This window comes from Melospiza georgiana, chromosome 8 (genome assembly GCF_028018845.1).
Source record: "Melospiza georgiana isolate bMelGeo1 chromosome 8, bMelGeo1.pri, whole genome shotgun sequence".
Classification (NCBI taxonomy): Eukaryota; Metazoa; Chordata; class Aves; order Passeriformes; family Passerellidae; genus Melospiza; species Melospiza georgiana.
In genome coordinates, this window is record NC_080437.1 from 10679484 (window position 1) to 10686379 (window position 6896).

At 41.7% G+C, this 6896-nt stretch overlaps 1 protein-coding gene across 2 annotated transcripts in view; it reads right to left on the bottom strand.

Annotated features, from left to right (window-relative positions):
- WAPL (WAPL cohesin release factor) overlaps nt 1-6896 on the bottom strand; it is a 133911-nt gene that overhangs the window by 93295 nt on the left and 33720 nt on the right. The window lies entirely within an intron of this gene.

The following is a 6896-nucleotide window of genomic DNA, read 5'->3' on the forward strand; positions in this document are numbered from 1 at the left end:
TCTTTTCAGAAGCAATTCAAATACAAGATTTTGAAAATTCACTGATGTTAGTGAATAGTCTGTTTCTTCCTTCTCATCCTGCTCCAGTTTCTGAAAGCACTGGGCACAGTGCAGTCTAGAACAGCAAAACAGGGCATTGCAATGGCTGGGAGCTGCTGAGATCTGAGATGCCTGCTTATTAGTGCACCAACAGAATTTCCTCTCAACAGTGACTTGATAATTGTGGTTTGCTTTTTTCACCTACAAAACCACTGATGGTATTTCTTGAAATGATAAGATTTCTTTCACAGACATGTTGTAAGACAAGATTTGTGTGGCAGAAAAAGTAATTGTATAGCCATCAGGGCAGCAAATGTATTCTCTGCAGGTAATTTGTGGATAATTGTGCTATTATCTAAGGAGAAAAATGATAATTCTTTAATACCAAGTGACATCCCACTTTGTTTACCCTCTGGTTATCATGAACTATTATTTCTCAAATACCAGGGTTTAAATATTGATTGCTGTGTGTGGATAAAAATTGCTTCATAGTGTTCATCTTTCCTTAGTCTATTCATCAGAGATCTCTCTCCATTACTGTCCCCTGCCTTACCTGGCAAGATATTTCTGCAGCCCCTCCCACAAGAGGCTCAAGGCACTGAATTCTGTATATTTCATAAGTAGCTACCACATAAGCAGATGGGAGTAAAAAACCAACAATCAAAGTCCAAACAGTACCAGTAGTTCTCCCTATAAGCAGTACAAGTTCTCTGCCAGTGCTGACCAAATCCTGGCACTGCTGTGCACCTCTAGCAGCAGCCAGCATTTCAGTAGGGGGAAAATGCTTGATACAATTTCTCTGCAATTTTCTTTCTCACTCTTTCCCTGTCAATAATCCTCCTCTTATTGGCATAGTATAGTAGCTGGGAAACACAATTCTGCTGTATCTCTGCATGAGCAAATCTTTCATAATGCAAAGATGTTTTTCAGCAAAAATTACAAAGCAGCTTCGACACCACCATATGCTGATCCCACATTTCAGCCCACTGCAGACTGACTTGTATGTGACAGAGACATGGTTTATTAAGGGGAACAGAGTAACAAGGGAAACTTTCTTTAAGTTTTGTATCTAATTATTGCCAAAAAGATGGGGCATTTTTTCTGCAATGATACAGCAACTGTTTGATCGTTTTTTAAATATGATTTTTCTCTGCCAACATAGGCACCAAGCTGCACCAGCACAATCAGCTTTAATTCACATGTGAGAAGGTGAGAGCTCCTATTTGGGAACTAGAAGCAGGGAAGCTTCCAGCTGAAACTGTTTGAAAAGAGCTGGCTAACCAGAGTTCCTTGGAGAAGGGTTTGCAAAGAGGTTAAGCCATAGGAGACAGGGAAGGATGAATCTGAGGGCTCCCTCCACAAATCAGGGTTAAGAGGCTTTTTCTGGAGACACTGCAAATCCAACTTGGCTGGTTTTGAGAACTCTTTGTGCAACTCCTTTGTGTTCAGATTCTGTAAGGAAGGACAAGGGGGACAGAGATGGGCTGATCCTTTCAAGCCAGCTGCCCTTGAAGCCGTGAACCCCCAGAGGAAGCTGGAAACACTGCTGGGGGAACTCAGGAGAGAAGCTGCTGGATTGTGCCTTCCATAGACTTGCAGCCTAATGCCATTTACAGGGCTACATTCAGACTGTTGCAGAGATCACTGATGGAATCTTTTCATGTTAGTGGAAAAGATTTTGGTTTTGCTAAGTATTAGAAAAAAATCTTGTGTTTGAAGGGACTTTTCTAAACCATACTTTCTGGTTTGGCCCTTCTGTACTTGGCCCAGCTCTGCGACTCTTCCTCTCCTGCTGTGGGGCTGAACAGCCCAGAGTTAGAGCTTGCTGGCTGCACCCTACAGTTTGTGCCTTTGCTGTTCACCATACATCTTGGCTACCCTACAAAATTAGAACTACCCATGAGGTGAATTATTCACTTCTACAGCACAATGGAAGCCATGTTGATTTGATTTACTGTTTTCTATTTTATCTATTGATCTTTGAGGAGTCCCAAGAGTATGCTCCCATGAAAGGCCATACAGAACTTTGTATTCAGTTTAACAATTTTATTTACAAAGGGTCTTCTTGCCGCCTGTCCCCTTGCCAAGTTGCTGCAGGCACGAAGAACTAAATTTAATTTTTATGATTAATAGAGCACACAGAAGATATATATCGCACAGTTCTCTCCCTGCCTTGTTATTTGGGGTGCCAAAATTGCAGTGCACTCTCTGAGAACAGCTAAGAAGTGGGAGAGCTCCCCTCTGACAGATCTTAGCTGTTAAAAGGCAAAAAGAACACAGATGGTTGAAACCAGAGTTCTGTGTAAAACGAGCAACCAGTTTGCACCTGCATATCTAAGCAGATATATTTGTTGCAGGTACCAGTACTAAAATAGGGCCCTAAAAAATTTTCTGAGAGAAACATGTTTTCAGAGGTTGCAGCCACTGAGAAGCAATGCCAAAGGAGATACCCAGGGCTCACACTATCCAGGGGAAGCTGTGTGGGGAAGGCTGCTTTGGACTCAGATTTTATAGTGTGATTTTGCCTTTTGAAAGGCAGATACTGCAAATAAATGGACACTCAAATGAAAAATCGTTAGTTCTGCCTTTTATCCTCATTACAGGATTACCTAGCATGTCTAGAGGGCAAGCAGAGCATATTTTGAGTACTGAGAATTGTCTTCCCCAAGATGTTTTCAGGAATTGTTGCTATCATTCCCCACAGCACAATGGGTAAAAAAAATACAACCACTCAACTTATTAACAATACCAAACAACTTTGTTTTGTGAATGCCTCCTCTGTGGTAACTCCAATCCCAGACCTGTGTCTGTACTCAAAGAAAAGTGTGACTTTACCATTTCTGAGAAGTCTGTTCCTCTTTCCATATGCTGGCCTTGGAAACCTAGATGATCTTTCAGAAAGTTTAAAGAATCCCAGGTGAGCTTTTGTAAAGGTGCTTCAAAGTCATTAATGCCCAGCTGACCATGCCCCTGGTGTTTTAACTCTCCCAGCATTTCCCAAAAGCAGTCTGTTTACCTTGTAGGCAGCAGATTACCTCTTCTTGCAGTGCACTCTGTATTCCTGGAGATGAGCGAACACCTAATTCCATCCACAGCTCCCAGCCAAAGAAGAGGAAAATGAGTTCTTTTCCCATCATTGTGAAAGAAATCTTATACTCATTTGGACTTTAATTAAATTTTATCCAGACATTATCTTTCCCTTTTTCTGTTAGACAATTTTCTCAGTTTCCTGGAAGGGTCTTGGAGTCTGTGGTCTTTCTGCTATTTTTGCCTGTAATTTATAAAAAAATTGCCCTGGGTCTGTCTGAGCTGGAGCTCGCTCTGACACCGCAGCCCTCCCTGAGCTGTGCTGTGCTGGTACCCAGGAAGGTGCTGCTCACAGCCCAGGGCTTTGGCTCTGCCTGAGCAGTGCTGGCACTGCAGCAATGCTGCCTCTCCAGCTTTGCCCCCTTGCCTGTGGGCTGGGGGTGGGCAAGATCTTGGCAGGGGCTGTGGCCAGGAGAGCAGATCCAGCTGGCCAAAGGGATATTCCATGTCATTATGATGTCTGCTCAGCCAGGAAAGGAGGATGCAGGGGGCATTTGTTATTACAATGTTTGTTTTCTGTGATAACTGCTGTGCCTACTAAGGCCCTGCTGCCTGGGTATTGGCTGGCCAACTCCTGCTGATGGGAAGTAGACAATAAGTATTTTCTTTTCCTCTGCTTCCACACACAGTCTTTGTTTTTGTTTTATTAAACTGCCATTATCTTGAGCCACAGGTTTTTTCTAATTTTCTCCTTCCCTCCTCATCCTGCTGAAGAGGGGGAGGGATGGAGTAGCTCGGTAGGCAGCTGGCATCCAGCTGAAAGCAGGGCTCTCAAGGTGGGAAGGCTGCTCTCACCATAGCTCAATGTGACAGAATTCTGAGAGATGAATGCTAGAAAGGTTTTCCTTTCTCTAGAAGTTACTGGAGGGCAATTCAGACCTGGGCCATAAGCCAGGTGAACTTTCTGTATGTTTCACACACAGAACTTGTGGCAGAAATGTTGGAAAGCTTTAGAATGACCTAATGCCTTTGGAAAGTACCTGGGGTCATAAACTGATATGTTTGCTCCATTAGGCTTCCCAGAAATACAACAGAGGTAAGTTTTTGGTAGAGAATAAGCAAGGGAAAGAGAGAGAGAAGTCAAATTTCCCTCCTGATCCACAAGTCTAATGTTCTGATTAACTTCAAGTGAAATAGCCTTAACTATAAAGAAAAACAATTATTGCTCAACAAAATACTTAGAATTGTTCTCTCTGGTTTAACGCTGCATATAAAGCAAAGAAAATCTGAGAGAAAAAAAGTTTTGTGAGTGTATTGCTGCATGTCTTTGTCCAACTTCCTGAGCCTTAGGGACAAGAGAGTGAGATATTTCATACTTCAAACCTTGTACAGTTGTAGGATGATTCCTCTCCTTCCATGGAAGCAAAGTCATCACACATAAAACAGGGCAGCTGAATTGCCTCTAGCAATTGGCCATAATAAAGGATCACACAACTGCCATCAAATGAGAACATCTCCACTGGCCATAAATCTGAGTGTTAGATCCCATTTTCAGAAATAGTTTCCCCAGCTTGCAAGAGCCTAGCATTCAGAGAAGCAGGGTTGTGTGAGTAAGGAAGGATACCAAATGAGCAGCTCTCTTTGGGACAAGCATCTGCTTCCCAGTGGGAAAACTTCCTTTCTCTCCTTTATACTGCATATTCTTTCATAATATGCTCTCAGGAGCTGCTGAACTAATCAAAGTAATCCTTCTGCAAAGGCATGTATTACACCAAATCTAATGAAGCAGGAAGACAGCTTCTATAATGTCCAATTTACTTAAAAAATATATATTCTATGATTTGATTGCTATACATATTACAGGCTCCCCTAAAAATGCCAAAGAAGTCAATGCTTCTAGACTAACTGGAAATGAAATATTTTCAGTGCAGTGACTTTTTGTTAAGATGAGAGGAAATAAGAAGGAAGAAAAATGTCATTTGTGACCCAAGGAAAAGGAGAACTTTATGTACAAGCTGTATGTAAACAGATTGAGTGTTGGCATTGTCCAGAACTAATACATAAAGCAGAAAACTAAGAGGATCTAAGCAATGAAAATGAGAATGTCAAGTCCAAGATCACATGTGATCCAGTATTTATGCTTGTCTTGAGGATTGCATATCTGAAACTTGTCTTATCAGTTTGACAAGATCAGGATGTAACTGTGCAACTCCTTTGAGTACAGAGTTCACATACAGGAGACCTACCATTGTCTCATTTCTCTGCACATCAGTCACTTGTGAACTTTCTGTTCTACTCCTCAATAAGCTTCCTTTGAAGATAGTACAAGCCTTTGCCAGTTTCACATTGTGGCTTTCTGTAATGATATCTCCTGACTATTTAGTAGTAAAATGCAAAATTATCTTCCAAAAAGGTCCTGTTCCCCAAGGGTCCAACACCATTGTTTGCTGCAGCATCCTCAGGGTGCAAGCACTGTGCATGCACAGAGGGGTGGATTTGGAGTTCAGATTGATGTCTTTGGAAGTTTGTACACTTATGTCACATCAACATTGCCATGATATTCATGTGTCTGATGTCACACAGAGAGAAGGGAAGAGCACACTCTACAAAGTGACCTCACAATCTCAGACATTGGCAAAGATGAAACTAGTCAGTGGATCAGCCACCTCTGGGTGCAGTTCTGCCACAGCTGGTTTAAATCTGGCTTGGTTGTGTCTACCAACACTGCAGGGCAGGGACACTCAATGAAATCTCTCTGCCTTTCACAATGGACCTGCTAATAATTATTCTTAGGGTGTCATGGTTTGACTGCCTGTAGAGTCTAAGAAGTATCTCTGCTGGTTAATGTTCAGTGGCCTGGTGGCAACAAGGATTGTTTCCCTCTTTAAATGACTATCAAGGGAAACTGCAACACTATAGATGAGTGCCTTTCATTAGGGGCATGGCTCCCATTCACACAAAGAAATGCAATCCTTCAGTTTATGGTTAGGTACTGCAGGTGTTCATTAAAGGAAAGGTACATGAGCAGAGCTGGGGAATGCAGTTCCCACCATTGCTAACACAGCCTTCTCACAAAGGCTTTCCAGTAACAGTTCACACCATCTATTTTTAATACCAGCTGCAGTGAAGATAATAGCTTGCATCAGGGTCGTTTGAGCAGTGGCTGGAAGGCCTAAACTCTGTGATACTTAGGCTGCAGTCTCTGCTAGAAGAGCTTTTTCACACACTGTGCCTAATTCTCTGTTGCAATTAAACTTCACTTTACAACAGTAACGGGCCTTCAGCTGGGAATACAGCAATTCATGTCTTTGCACAGTGGAATGTAAAGCCAGATTTTGTGAATGAGAATCCATTCATTTGTACTTGAGCTAAACACAACTGAAAAGAAAGCAGGCAACTCTTGAAACAGAAGGGTATTTTCTGTTTTCTACCTAAGGTATTGTAGAGGATTTTTTTTGTTTTGGTTTGGTTTTTAACTAAAGAGCAGAAAAGGATGATGTCCGGGTTTATCCCAATGTTTTGTTTATTTTTAGAAGTCGACCAACAAACAACCATGACCTTAATTCTACAAGACAGAAGTGCATACAAGCGCATTGTTGAATATCAGAATCTATTTGAGTTCTGACAATTTCAGCAGAACTGTACACATGCATAGTCTTTAAAAGCAGACTACAAAAAAACTAACTCACCAATATGGTGAAAAAGAACTGTATATTTAAGACAGATTGAACTCCACCTTTTAACTTCTTTGTCTTCATACAGAGCATTACAATTCAGACATAAATTGGTCAAAGGCAAAAACCAGGTACCAGCACTTTTAAGTGAGCATC